General features: G+C 38.7%; 1 protein-coding gene across 4 annotated transcripts in view; it reads left to right on the top strand.

Annotated features, from left to right (window-relative positions):
• Positions 1-15,232, top strand: part of KLF12 (KLF transcription factor 12) — a 578,512-nt gene that overhangs the window by 129,294 nt on the left and 433,986 nt on the right. The window lies entirely within an intron of this gene.

Raw genomic sequence — 15,232 nt, 5'->3', positions numbered from 1 at the left:
CCCTCTGCTCTGCTCTAGTGAACACCTTGATGAAGAGGGCAAGAAGAAGCTGTTGCTTCCTCCTCGTGCCTGTCAGAACTTTTTAAATTTCTACAAAACAGTGAGCTGTGTGCTTGCACTTTAAGTCCGTTAGAGCAGACCCACATCAGACTCAAATTCAAGCATTCTGGGTCAAAAGTTCTCTTGAGTCAATTACTCAGAATTACTCCTCCCCACTCTCCATCTGCAGTGTGCCCCACCCTTAACCTCTCCCAACCTCTGTAAGTTTCTTCCCTTTCCAGTACATCCACTTCTAAGGAGTGACCCCTGTATCTTATTTCTGAAGGCGGGGCTGCAGGGAAAGAGCCAAAACCTTAAGTGTCCCCTCATCATTTTTTATTTTCCTCGCGCTCATCTGGCACTTACAAGCACACTTTATTTGTTCAATGCATTCTGTCCTCTGGAAATGCCCAGCTATGTACTCGGATGAAGCGGAGTCCTTCCATAAAAACAGAAACTTCACTATAGGTGAGGTTCTTAGTTCCTTTCTGGCTCCAGTGAAGAATATACAAGAATGTATTCCACTTGTTTATATTTAGGGAACATTTTGTTACAGGGAAGCATAAATAAGATGGGTATGAGATAACGAAGCTAATACAACTGGCTTTGAAAATGAAACCTCAAGGGGGTAGGAGAGTTAAAGGTACTGGCAGTTATTTATCCTTATTTTAGAATATGTTTGTATTTAATTGCATTATTACATACTCTGTTGATTAAGAAAATAATTGTGAATATTAAAAAAGATGAATATGAGACCTACTAGCTGGTTATTTTAGACTGAGTTCCATTAGGTTAGTGTATTGATGTGGTCTCCAGAATGTCCCCTTCAGGATACAGAAGAGGCATATCACGCATACAAAGAGTGTGGGAGCACATACCATCATGTCATAGTCCTACGGAAAAGAAGACATTATATTCCTTACATTTTTAAGTTGGATTTCCAGTTCTCTCTGAGGAGCTAATTCACATCAACCAAATTACAAAGCATTGAGAAACCAAAATGCCAATATATTAATTTACTCTGAAAAATGTAACTGCCAGGTAGAGTGTAGTTCTCATTTTGACTAGCTGGAATAGTACCTTCTCAATAGAAACTAGAAACAGTGCCTTGAAAAATAAAGTCAAAATGAGAGGAAATTTGGTGATTACTGAATAGGAGTAAAAGACATTGAATGACCTTCAGGCATACAGTAACTTCTCTACCTTGGGCTTACACATACCTCTCAGATTTCTCAGTTGCTCCAGAGTGGGCTTAAGAAATAACGGAATATATGTATTGTCTAGCTCTCAATTTTCAATGTTCTTTATTATTGTACAAAAGTTTTGGGCAGCCTGACTGGCTCAGCAGTTTAGCGCTGCCTTCAGCTCAGGGCCTGATCCTGGAGACCCAGGATCGAGTCCCACGTCGGGCTCCCTGCATGGAGCCTGCTTCTCCCTCTGCCTGTTTCTCTGCCTCTTTCTCTCTCTTATAAATAAATAAATAAAATCTTAAAAAAAAAGTTTCTGTGACTCAAGGAGGCATCTGTCTGGCTCAGTCAGAAGAGTATGCAACTTTTGATCTTGGGGTTGTGAATTGGAGGCCCATGTTGGGTATAGAGATTAATTTAAAAATCTTTAAAAAATTAACACTAAAAGAAAGAAAAAGAAAGAAAGAAAGAAGGAAAGAAAAAGAAAGAAGGAAAGAAAGGAAAAAAGAAAGTTTCTGTGACTCAAATGGCACTTGGCATCGAAATTTTGGCATTATTACATACCTCCCTTTTTGATTTTCAGTATACTTTTAAGATTTGGGTTTCCCTGATGAGAATTTAAGAAGGTATTATATCTTACTCATAACAGACTCTGATGTGTTGTTACATTTTGGGGGAAAAAAATATCCATTCCCAAAAGCTACTCTCATTCATTTGTGTTATCTATTTCAGTCAGACTGAAAGGTAAGCACCTATTTGGAATCTGCAGTCTTGTGTATTTACCACATAAGGTCTCAGGTCTCAAGAACACATGTGGATACCATGTGGTCTCCAGGAAACTCGACCCCTAGAAGGAACATGGCCATGTGGGACACACAAAGGACTAGGATTCAGAATATCTGGTTCTGGTTTCAGCTCTGCCTCCGAGTACCTGAGGTATGGGAAACTCAAGCCTGTTTCCTCATACCTAGGCATAACAGGGATAGCTCATTTTCCAATCCCTCTGACTAGCACAGATACTGACTAGGAGATACTTATGCTTCTTGAATCATCTCAAATAGCTCTTTTAACTCTAAAATTTTTAATAAAAACTTGGAAAATTAAAATCTAGATTGGTGAGATGCTGGGGTCACTCAATTGATGAAGCATCTGACTCTTCATTTCAGCTCAGGTCATGATCTCAGGGTCATAGGATTGAGACCCATGTCAGGTTCTGCAATGGGCATGGAGTGTGCCTAAGATTCTCTCTCTCTCTCTCTCCCTCTGCCCTTTCCCCCACTCACATGTAAACTCTCTCTCTCTCTTTCAAATAAATAAATATATAAAATCTAGATTGGCGAATGACTTTTTACAAATTTGGTTTTCCATTAACAGTAGTTTTCCATTTATTCCCTTAGTGAACATTCATTGCAAACTGCCATGTGTTGGGCAAAGACCCTAACCATGAAGAATTTACTGTAATTGATAAGTTCAAGCTTTTCCTTCATTTTCCATATACTTCATACTGACTACTCGATATCTACACAAAACTTTATATTTATTCTAATAATGTCTCTTTACAACCAACTCCTTCTCTACATGTCTCCCTTTCATAATTGCCCCAAGATTTATTTCTGTCTGGGACTCACTTGTTTTGAACTCTCTTTTTCTCAAGAATCCTGCTCCATAATCCAAACTCAGGAGTTCAGGAGGAGCAGATTCTTACAGGAAAGCAAGAGTCTGAGTGAGGGATCCCAGTGGCCTTCTACTTACCTAATCCTGGAATGTGAATGGTGCACATCTGCAACACTGGAAGGTCACTCTGGCTTCTCTATCCTAGTGTTAGGTTTGCTCCAAGAACTCAGAGCAACTCCCAAATCTCCATTTTACACTGTCCACAAATCCCCCACAGGGGACCTGGGACGGAATCCAGCCAAACATCCTGCAGCCACACATGTGTCTTCACTCCTACTCCAGCCCCCGCAGCCTTTACAGGTCACTGCCCTCACATAGACCTCCCGGGACCACCCACAGGGCCCTCCCCTGAAGCCCTGAACATACCTCCTTTCCTCCCTCAGCCCTCAGTCATGCCCGAACATGCGCAATCTCGGCTCCACTTATTTCCACCAATGTCATTACGAAGGAGATTTTAAAGAGAAACATGATTTTAAATGTCATAACATTTTAAGATTGAGTAAGAACAAACCAACAAAGTACAGCAGAAGCAGCAGCAATACACATAGTAATGAGCATACGAATGAAGAGGAGAAGCACAAGAAACTGAAAGGGCTGGAGCTATTGTAGGGAGAGGTGTTGATTCTGAGTCAGCCTGATGAGTGTCATCTGAGACAGCAGAATGTCTACAGACTGTCTAAGTGTATCCCGGGTCACAATTAACCAAGACCCAAGAAAACCAAAATCCCATATCACTTAATTCCTGGGCTTAACAGTTTTCTCTGATCCAAACATATTGGCCTATGCCAACATGTTGATGTGCTCTGTCCCATATATTAGGGGCAGGATGAGGATTAATAACGGGTCTGTGGTGCAGTGTGGGATTTTATAGTGGATAAACAGGAAGCCAAAGGAATCAGGCAAAATATGGCCATAAATTGACTCTCTCCAATTACCGCCCTGGGCTCTGCTTCTTTGGCCCTGTACTGGTACCTGTGTCCACCGTGCAGAGCTGCTGCTCTACCTCAGGGTGGTTGTGCACAATTGGCTCCTTCCCCTTCTCTGCAAAAGTTAAATCACAGCTCTAGAAAAACAAGGGTTTTTAAAATATGACAGTTCTTGATTATGAGAATAATTTAATTTTACAGATGCCTTCAGCCCTGCTATGGGCCTCTTGGCCATGGGATCAGATAAACGAATGTTTGACCCTATGAGCTTTGCCAGTCCCATGTTAGAAATTTGTCACAAAGAAGTAATTGAGAGAAAACAGGGAGATTCATGTACAAGAGTATTTGTTACAGGATTTTATGTATTTTCAAAATTTGGTGAATAAACCAAATATCAGTTAATTAATAAAATATTAAACATACATATAATAAGACACTATGCAGTCATTAAAAGTACATACTTTTATTCATTGATAAAGTCGCCTGTGATTCATTGTTAAATGCAAAAGGAAAGTCAAAAAGCAACATGTATGATCCCATTTAGAATAAGTATATACTGGCATATATATATATATATACGGACAAAGGTGCTAACCAAAATATCAAACACTCCCTGTCAAATTTCCAACGTGGAATTTCAGGGTGATTTCAAAGTTTTAATTTCTATTTTGCTTTATTTTTTGAAATTTATAGTATAAAATAGTTTTTTAGGAATGGGGGAAAATCTTAATCAGCTATTTTTATTTTGAAAACAGAAAAGGAAAAGTGTATGGGCTTTAAAATCAGAAGTATTTTCAAACCCTGACCTATGTGACCCTGGGCAAATAATTTAACTATGCGGAGCCTCGAGCACTCCACCTATATAATTATTCCTTATTTACCACACGTGTTGCTTAAGGACAATATGATGTAGTAGTGGCAAAATGTTTTGAAATATTATTCAATGCATCATTCTCTACTTTAGCTCCTTTATTATGGCAGAACCCTTCTACTACTAAAACTAGTGGGGAAAGCTAAGGCCTATTGCCTCAGGAAAGAGGAGACATAGGAGAAAATGGTGAGAAAAACAGAGGGGAATCAGCAGTTATATTTTTGTCCTTGGATTCTAAATTACTGAAGTTTTTAGCTGACAACAGACTTGAAAAGCAAAATATTATTAAAAAATTTCCTTCCAAGCTTTTTTTGTGTTTTTGTACTATGAGTATTTCTTTAAAAAAAATTATTTGAGAGAGAAAACACAGAGAGGTAAAGGGAGAGGGAGAAACAGGCTTCCCACAGAGCAGGGTGCCCGATGTGAGGCTCCATCCTGGGGCCTGAGATCATGACATAAGCTGAAGGCAAACACTTAACCGACTGAGTATTTCTTTTGAAATAAAATGCCTATAGTTTTATTTTTTTTTAATTTTTATTTATTTATGATAGTCACACACAGAGAGAGAGAGAGAGAGAGAGAGAGGCAGAGACATAGGCAGAGGGAGAAGCAGGCCCCATGCACCAGCAGCCTGACGTGGGATTCCATCCCGGGTCTCCAGGATCGCGCCCTGGGCTAAAGGCAGGCGCTAAACTGCTGCGCCACCCAGGGATCCCTGCCTATAGTTTTAAAAGAGAATGGGTGAACCTCAAACTTCCAAATCTCGAAATAGGCCAAGTTCAATTATTTGGTACAGAGTACAACACTTCATTCACTCATTCAACAAATACTTTTTCCAGGTACACTTTTCTAGGCACTGGGAGTATAGCAGTGAGACAAACAAACAAAAATTCATATTTGGTAAAATAGGCAATACATTTTTTTTTTGCTTTGATCAATGAGAATTCATTAAAAACTTAGTACATAATAACGAATGTTAGATTGTGCCAACAAAGTTTTGTTAGGCAAGTCTTTTGCAATTGATAAACTCTAAAATGTGATGAATCATAGGAAGCTCTTTTTTTATGTATAATATTCCCTTTTTTATTGAGATATAAATGATCTACAACATATATATGTATATATGTATACATATCCAGATACATATGTATATCCATATCCATATATATATGTGTATATATATATACAACATATATATGTGTATATATATATGTTTCAGGTATACAGTATAATGATTCAGTAGATGCATATTACAGTAGATATGATCACCACAATAGGTCTGGTTAACAGCCATCACCACACATAGTTACATTTTTTTTTTTATGATGAAACTATTAAGATCTACTCTCTTACCATGTCTTCTTATGATACATCATTTGCAAAGGGGGAGGTATAGAGTGGAGAGAATGTGAAGTAGCTGAAACTAATGTATTTCTAGTAGGTGATTCTAAATTGATTCAACTCCTATGGAAGAGTATTTGCTACTATACTGCACAGTGTATCTGGGTATGCTGTGATACAATACATTCCTAGGTATGTTCCCAAGAGACATACACACATGTATCAGGAGACTTATGCAAGAATACCTGTAGCAAAGATGTTCACTAGAGCAAGAAACTGAAAAATAACTTGAAAATCCATGAACAGAAGAATGGATTAATAAACTCTAGCATTTTCAGACGATGATGCAGATAAATAACTTTGGCAATGTGCAATGTTATGGCTAAATCTCTGAAAGATAATTGTGGCAGATGGTATATTTCAAAAAATGGCCACAATATAATTCCAGTTCCAAATGTTCTTCCAGAAATGCATCATTCCCTTTTCCACAACCTCCCACAACAACAGGTAGAGTCTGTGTTCCTTCCGTTTGAATTTGGGTGGGTGTTTGTGACTGCTTCAACTCATACAGGACAGATGCTATGTGACTTCTGAGGGCTGGCCATAAAAGGCACTATAGTGTCTGCCTGGCCCTTGGAACGTTGAGCTGCCTTGTATGGGATCTGACAACCCTAACACCAACAGACCCCATAGGAAGAGGTGCAGAGAAAAGCCTGGAAAAGCTCCATTTTTCTTCAGTCCCCAGCAGCTCTGGTGTAACCACCTCAGGCACTAGAAATGAGTGGCTATGTCTCAGAGATGACCCCAGCTCTAAGAACCACATGGCTCCAAGCACATGGAACCAGAACCTCCCAACCATGCTTTTCTTGAATTCCTGATTCCAGAGACACCATGAGATGTCCATCTGTGCCCATCAACTATAAATGATGGGTATTTTACACCAAGTTTTGGAGATATGTAATACAGAGATAGATAACCAGAATGTTTCCTCTCCCCCACTTCTTCTTCATCTCTATTGTCTTTTCTAATGTATAATAGTATGGCTATAAATGCTAATATTTCTGTCAATTGACCTGTCAACATTAAATGCTATCTCCTGATTCTCAACCATTACAGATGAAGCAATCAGTAAATTTACTGTAACTCCCATTTCCCCTGCTTCCTCTTCAAAGTTTCATTAGTTACATAATTTCTAAATAGTTAGGGCATATAACACACCTATCTGATCACCATGTTCCCTCACTTCCAATTTCATTCTTGCCTATCGTTAAACAGGTTCAAGGCTACCTTCCCATACACCTACCAGTCCCCAAAATCATCTCCAGGGATTTCATCAAGAAGAATTTATTGGGACAATATTTCCTGTGTTCTGCATGTTCAAACAGCCTAGATAGACTTTTTAGTCTCTATATCTGAAGGATAGTTTGGCTGGATATTTAATCTTTGACTGGCACTTCTCACTAAGGGTACTGTATAAGTGTTTAAGATATTTACAGTTTGGTGCAGGCTATTTATCTGCTGGGAAAATTGATTGTTCTTTTACATATTTTTCTTAGAATATTTTTTCATGATGCTGTAGTACTTGGACTTTTTGCTAGAGGTCATGAAGTTTGGAAGGCTACAGTTGGAGGGCCCTCCCAGCAGAACTTTTTCTCCTCCTGAACCAGCACAGATGTTGCCTTATGTTATGCACTTATGGCTCACCTTGTGACTCCTTGTTTAGCCCTACCTCTTCCGTTTAATTGAACCAAATGAATCTAGAGGGCCTCTACTACAGCCCTACTCACACCAGTTCCTGACCCATTCTTGTAAACAAGTGGTGTAGTGTTTGCACTTTAGAGAGAGCCCTTTACCTTCAGGAGGTGGTCCAATCTGAGCTCTGACATACTACAAACTTCCTCTTTCTATGTCCGCCAATGGCTTTTGGTTTTAAAATCTTACATAATTTTAAAGCCAGTAGATTATATATATAATTTCATGAAAAGGTAAGTTTGCAAGGTCCATTTTTTCTTCCTTAGGCTTTTGCCTTTTTCCTAAAAGAAGGGGCAAGAAAAGCTGAGCTATGGGATCCTTTTATGTCAATATTGTGTCAAGTATCAAAAGCACTTTTCGTTTGTAAGAAGTGGACTCAATGGGAAAGAAAAGGATTTCTGGGTTCTAAAAATCCAGAGCTTGATTCACTCAGAGCACAGATTTTATAATATGCATTTACTGTAGAGAACTCTATGTGATGATTACAGAGCAAGTTCCCTCATTTCAAATGATGTAAGAGAAGAATCAGATGGCTGGAATGAATTGATTTGGAGGAAACACGACTAGATCATACAAAGTCCTCTGAGAAGTGCCCAGAAATCTGTCTCAATTTGGAAGCTAAATTATAAATAGAAATAGCAGCAAAAACTCTCTATTTGGGAGAGATTCTCAGAGAAGAAAGGACTACAGTTCAGCTTCCCAAGATATAACTTGGGAAGATATGTTTTGGAGCAGTTCTCCAACATAGCATCAAAAGAGTGGGAAAGAAAGGCTGAGAAAGTTTTCTATGCAAAACTTCCCCATATGCGTGGAAGTGGCACAAACAAGAGAAAAGCAAGAATGTGTAGACTCTGAGACTAGAGGCCACAGACATTTAGCAGATGCCCCAGGCCACTGCAGCAGAGATCACTCAGGTGAGCTACAACTCACTGAAGGCCAGCAAGTTTAGAAGACATCACTTGGACCATACATGCTTCCCCAATGACAGGACAATGCAAAAAATAGCAGCGTTCTTCCCAACATATATTATCCCGAAAGATAAGGAAGGAGAGAAAGTGAATATAAATCTGACTGAATATTTTGATTTGGCCACACATAAGTTGTAAATGACTGAGTCATCTTGAATTACTCAGATTATCTTTTTGCCATCTCGAAAATGGGAGGTACAGAACCAAGTTATTTTCACTTGTAGAGAAATAAACACTATTAGAATTTAATACACATAGGTTAGTGACTGTAATACTTTAAATCTGCTACATGTGGGGCCTTGCCTGAAATTCCAAGGAACATTCGTGCAAGGCATACTTCCACCATGAACTAATTCAAACCCTAGACAAGAATGGGAGCAAGTCAGAACCATGATGCTATGAGAGAACTGTGTGCAGAAAGCCAAAATTCAGACTCCCAAACTGTGATATTAATTTCATTGAGCAGATACTGATAGTCAGCAGAGATAAAAAAGAGGGAATGGCAGAGAGACTTCTATTTAGGGCCATCAGCTCTGGCTCTGAACTGCCAAAGAAATAAATCTCCTACTCATAGGGGGAAGGTCAATTCTACGGGTACCAGCTTAGGCCATAAAAGTGGTGACAGCAGTATATTTAAAGAGTTTGATTTGGAAGAAGAAATAAGATGCCACATTCAAGCTATGAGGAGTACCCATAGCTAGTATTGTAGAAACTAAATAGACTAGGGAGGACCTTAAGACCCTGCAGAATAAAGAACCATGATGATACAAGAGCCAACGACTGGTCAGTACTATCATTCCTTTGGCCAGTCCACCACAACACAGTTGATGGGATAGTCACCATTCCTGGGAACCAGTGGATATCCCAAGAGGCTTAGAGTGGTGTTTCATATATCCTTTCCTACAACCCTAAACAAAGACATTTGCCAGTCCTTAGTTGTCTCAACTTTAGGGTAGCTCCTTTTGTAGTATAGACTACCTATGAGAGGAAAGTGAGTAAAGAGAGATCTTTGGGAGAGGAGTGATGATCCTATAATGGTAATAAGTGACAACATTACCCGGGATCCACATGTAACTCCATAATCTTAGAAACTCTAGGAAGTAAGTCATGGGTAAACAAAACTTGAACAGGGGCTTAGCTATGATACTCTTGGCAAAATATTTTTCCCCCTAGGGATGCAAATATTTATTAGGAGGATAAAAGAAGACGATAATGTTTTTGAAAATTAACCAATGCAATTTATTTTTACAGTCATTCTTAAGTTCTTAGTGTTTTCAAAATTCTGTTTACTGAGTAAATAATAATCATTGCTTTAAGAGGGGGTTAGATCCAATTTAGAACAACAAAAAAGTCACCATTTCATTTTAGGTTTGAAAGGAGAAGTTTAAAAATCCAGAGTAGGCAAGGAGGAAAATAAATTCACAAGGGTCATGTCTAGAAACCCAACATGGTGGGCAACATGTTCAAGGGGATTCTAGAACAAAAGGGCAATAGCTTGGCTTCCAAAGGTAGAGCCCACAGCACTGCAAATGTTCTAGAAAAGGTTTAAATTCAACATTGACCCAAATGCTGTTAACTAACAAAGCTGAATAAGGTCTCTGAGTTCTTGAGTTTTTGACCTGAGAGCTTGCACAGAGAGAATAGGTGGATCAAAGAAGATTTTAAGTTTGGAACAAAGAAGGTAAAAAAAAGCATGGTCTGACCACTTGAGGCCATTGGAGGGGTATGGACAGTGTGAGGACCAGATATTCAAGTTCAGGAGGGACCAGCTGTGACTTGCTGGACTGAAGGAGGGCAGAGTATAACACCTGGATCAGATGATCCCTCCTTAGGCAGAGACAATATTTTTACCAGTCCCTCCCTGAACCCTTTTCTGACCAGGGTTTTATTTATTTATTTTTAAGGATTTTATGTATTTATTCATGAGAGACCCAGAGAGAGGTGGAGACACAGGCAGAGGGAGAAGCAGGCTCCCTGTGGGGAGCCCTATGTGAGGCTTGATCCCAGAACCCTGAGATCATGCCCTGAGCGAAAGGCAGACACTCAACGACTGAGCCACCCAGGCATCCCGCTGACCAAGGTTTTAGTTCAACTCCTAGCTTCAAATAGAAAATAAGGGAGTATCACAAATTGATTTGGAACCTTATATTGACCACAGTGAGTTCAGAAAATTACTAAGTAAACTTGAATCGGCAATACAGAAATTTTCACCATCACAGAATCTGGAAATTCTTAAGTAGTTTGGTTATCCTGGGGAAAAAAGCATTTTCATCTTTAACACTCAAATTTGGTGATTATTTGAAAATTAAGACCAATATATTTGTTAAGAGTAACAGGTATATAGCAAATATTTAATAAATAATAGCTACTAATTATTTTTATATTATTCCATCTTTCCACTTTTATCTGAACTTTACACTTTGGTTTTTTAAAGTTTTATGTCTTAAGAACCCTCCATGAAAGCAAAAATTTTAAAAATGTCCTGTTAGTTTATCAGGTGGTACAAAAGTACTGGCAAATACAATCCTTGGTTCTTAGGTAATACAATTATGGGAATGTGGTGGAATAAAAAGACTTGAGAAGGGAGCATTCTAGAAAAAAAATGTATTTAGTTCTTAATCTTGCCTAGAAAGGAAAACAGGCTCATCTGGCCCCCAAGTCACACATGAATTATTTGTACTAGGATGACATTTAAATAATTAATAATGAGAAACTTGGCTTAATATTCCTGCCAACCAGCCTATACTGAGAAACCAAATTTTTAAAAATGGCTTGGGAAGTCTGGGATCAGAGTAAATGTGTTGGGTGGTCTTGCAAGCTATTTTCATCACATTGTATGAGCTCAGTGGACTGCTTTTCTCTCCATTAAAGGACTGTACCAGAACATCTATTTATATTCCAAAGTCAAGCCACCCTCTTTCTTGGAAAATACTGTCAAAAATGAAACACTCTTCCATTATGAACTGCCTGTTTTTGTTCTCTAGGGGTGCTACCACTCCTTACTTTGTATTTATTACCTCATCCTTTCCTTTCCAACATGAGTTCTTATAGGATTGCAAATTAATTACAGATAATTTTTTAGTCCTAATATTTTGAGTTGGTTATTTTTATTAGCATGTGAAGAGCTATCTTTATTCTTTATGTCATTGCCACAATGACTCCAAGACTCACGGGAGGTGGGTTACTTCTGTCAAGTGTACTTCCTGAATCATGTGTTTATGAGCTTCAATCATTTCCTGGTCAGAATTCCTTACTGTTTCCTTTGACTTTCTCCTACACTTGAGGATTCTTCATAGTTTGGGGCAGCTTTGTCTATTGACTGTAAATGCCTAATCACATTTTTTTTTTTTTTACCCAGTTGGAATTATAATTTTAAATGTAAATGGTGATATGAAAATACCCCCAAGTACCACCTTTTTCATGCTCCCAAGACCTATTTTTTAGAACTACTAATCTTTAGTTTTCAGTCTTCCCCCAGAACGTAAACCATCTCCCTATCTACACATTTATAAAATGCCTAAATGAGTTTATATTTATATAACTAATTGTGAATAAACTTGTCACTTATTATATATCCTAAAATTAGTAATCAGAGACAAGCACTACTATTTTATTTATAACTGATTAATAATGCTAATAGGAATTTTGTTTTTTAAATTCATGGAAACAACATTCTCTTATTACAAACACCAGTGTTCAATGTATGAGTGCTGGCCTTTTCATGTATGATGATATTCTGGTAGAAGAATTCCTTTGCCATATATTAGAGAAGTATTCATTAATTCAGGCACTCTTCTAGGCAATGTGTGTACATTAGCTAACAAAACAGACAAAAAGATCTGTCTTTACTGAGATTATGACCTCCTGGGGGAGATAGAAACTTTAAAAAAAATGAAAAAATTATGTTTATCATTGATGTTAATATATGGGGAAAATAAGCCAGAGAAGGGACATGGGACAAGGTAGGAAAGAAGTTGCCATTTTTAAAAGGTTTTAAGAGGGAAGGCCTTATTGACTAGTGAACAGACAACCAGAGGTGAGGATATGCACAGGCAAAGATCTATGGCCTAATCCTATGAGACAAAGGGAATAGCAAGTGCAAAGCCCTGGGGCAGGATGGCCTGCTGTATTCAGGAACAGCAAGGAGGGCAGAGTGAGTGGAAATCTGTGAAGGAGATAAGATCTGTAGCTTAGTTTTAGACAACTTCATTTTAGGTGGCCATATGTGTATGAGTTTAGCTATAGAATAGACAGTAGGATATATCAATCTGGAGTTAGGTGCCCCTTCAGATACACATTTGAGATCTATCAGTATCTAGATGGCATTTAAAGCTACAAGACTGGATAAGATGACTAAGGGAGTAGGCAGAGAGAGTTAGAAGAGCCAACAGTGAGTGTTTCTGACATTGAGTTTAACATTGGAAAAGTGAGTTGGGTAGGGGGAGAAAATAAGAGAATGTGTCCTGGAAGGCAAGGGGGAAAATGTGTTTCAAGGAGGAGAGAGTGTTAAACTATCTCTTGATGTATCTGTGCCAAGTTCTACTGATAGATCAAGGTGAAGACTGAGCATTTGCCACTGGGTTAAACACTAGATGTAATTTTTGTTGACGCTCGCAAATGTGGTTTTAGAAGAGCAGTTGGGTATGGAAATCTGAATTGGTTTCAAGAGTATGGGAGAAGAAAAATTGAGAAAATAGGGCACTTCTTGGCAGACCTTTGTAATCATGAAGAATAGAGATAGGGCAGGAGCTAGAGGAGACCTTGTGGACAGGAGAATGATTTTACAACTTTTGGTCTAAGACTTGGTAAATGACAGGATGTTGTGTGCTTAAGGTCAGGATTCAGTGGAAGAGGAAAACCTGGTGATGCAGAAGTGAGGAAACAATTATTGGAGCAATGTACATGATGGGGTGAGAAGATAGGGAGGGAATGCTGGTGGGGGAATTAATGATTTATTTATGGTATCATGAGGGAAGGTGGGTCCGTAAAAAGATGGATAACTGGGGTGTGAAAGAATATATGTGGAAAATCCACTCTTGGGGCTTCTATTCTCTCGGGAAAATGGGAAGCAAAGCTATCACCAGACAATGAGGATAGAAGATGAGATTTGGCAGTTTGAGGTGGGACAGGTATAGAAGAGTCAAGGGTTTACAAAATGTTAAAAGATTACTGGGCAGTGCTTATATCCTAGATGAGCATTTAGGGACTCATACTTCTTGGGAAAATACTCCCAAATTAGTAAAAATTGTATTTGATTAAATATTTTGGGGAACCGCTGTATACTATATTGGCTGTCTCTTCTAGAGTCCCAGTGTTGATTAATAGGTTAACAGCTGCTACAGCATCCTCTTCAAGGAAAAATGTTTAACATTGTATAACCCAGTTTTTTCTAAATGTTAAAGAGCACAGAACTCTTAGTGTAGCACCACCTATTAGCATCCTCCGGAACACTGTTCCATGGACTCCATTTCGGAAAATCACTACCACAACTATAGCACCACCCAAAGTGCTCACCAGTACCCAAGAGAAACTTTTAAGTCACCCCTATTCCATCTATAAGGGGCAACATCTGAACTAGATGCAAAACTTAAGATTCTAGGTAAACAGGAAAGAGCTCACAAATTTTTTTCCAAAGTTCCTCCTTCATGAACCATAATGGGGGTATAGGAAGCCTTCATAAAATTCAGTCTAATGGGGAAAACAATGTGCTAAGATCCAGGAACGCAAACCTGACATGCGCAGCCTGGGAGATCCTGGCAAGTCTTCAACACTTAAGTATCTAAATGTTCACTAAGAGATTTCCTTCAGCAGTTGTGAGTACAGAGTACACTGATTAAGAGTACTTACCTGGGGGCACCTGGGTGGCTCAGGGGTTAAGCATCTGCCTTCAGCTCAGGTCATGAAGCCCCGGGGCCTGCAAAAGAGCTCCCTGCTCAGCAGGGATTCTGCTTCTCCCTCTGCCTCTGCTTCCCCCCCACACACTCATGCTCTCTCTCTAGCTCTGCTCTCTCTCTCTTTCAAAAATAAATATATACATAAACAAATAAAATTTTTTTTTTTTTTTAAAGAGAGTACCTACCTGAAGTCCATTAATGTAGGAGCAAATCTCAGCTTCACTTCCTAGTAGCTCTGTCACCTTGGAAACAAGTTAACATCCAGGGATCTCGGTTTTCTTCTTTGTAAAACAAAGAAGATATCACCTACCTCACTGGCTATTGTGAGGATTAAATGAGATAAGACACATCAAGCACTTAGCACATTGATTTTTTACATGTGTACTGTAACAAGAGAATGCAAGAACCGATAGGGAGCACTTCTCTAAATGAAAAGTCCTATGAAATTGTAAAGCAGCAAGGCTGGTTCTTTATTAACAATGGGGGAAAAGAAATTAAATTAAGAATGTTTTTATTTTTTAAATTAAATTTTATTTTTTTTAAGATTTTATTTATTTATTCGTGAGAGACAGAAAGAGGC

This window comes from Vulpes vulpes, chromosome 6, assembly GCF_048418805.1.
Source record: "Vulpes vulpes isolate BD-2025 chromosome 6, VulVul3, whole genome shotgun sequence".
In the NCBI taxonomy this organism is placed as follows: domain Eukaryota; kingdom Metazoa; phylum Chordata; class Mammalia; order Carnivora; family Canidae; genus Vulpes; species Vulpes vulpes.
Note: the sequence above shows the minus strand (reverse complement) of the source record. Positions and strands in the feature narration are given on the sequence as shown.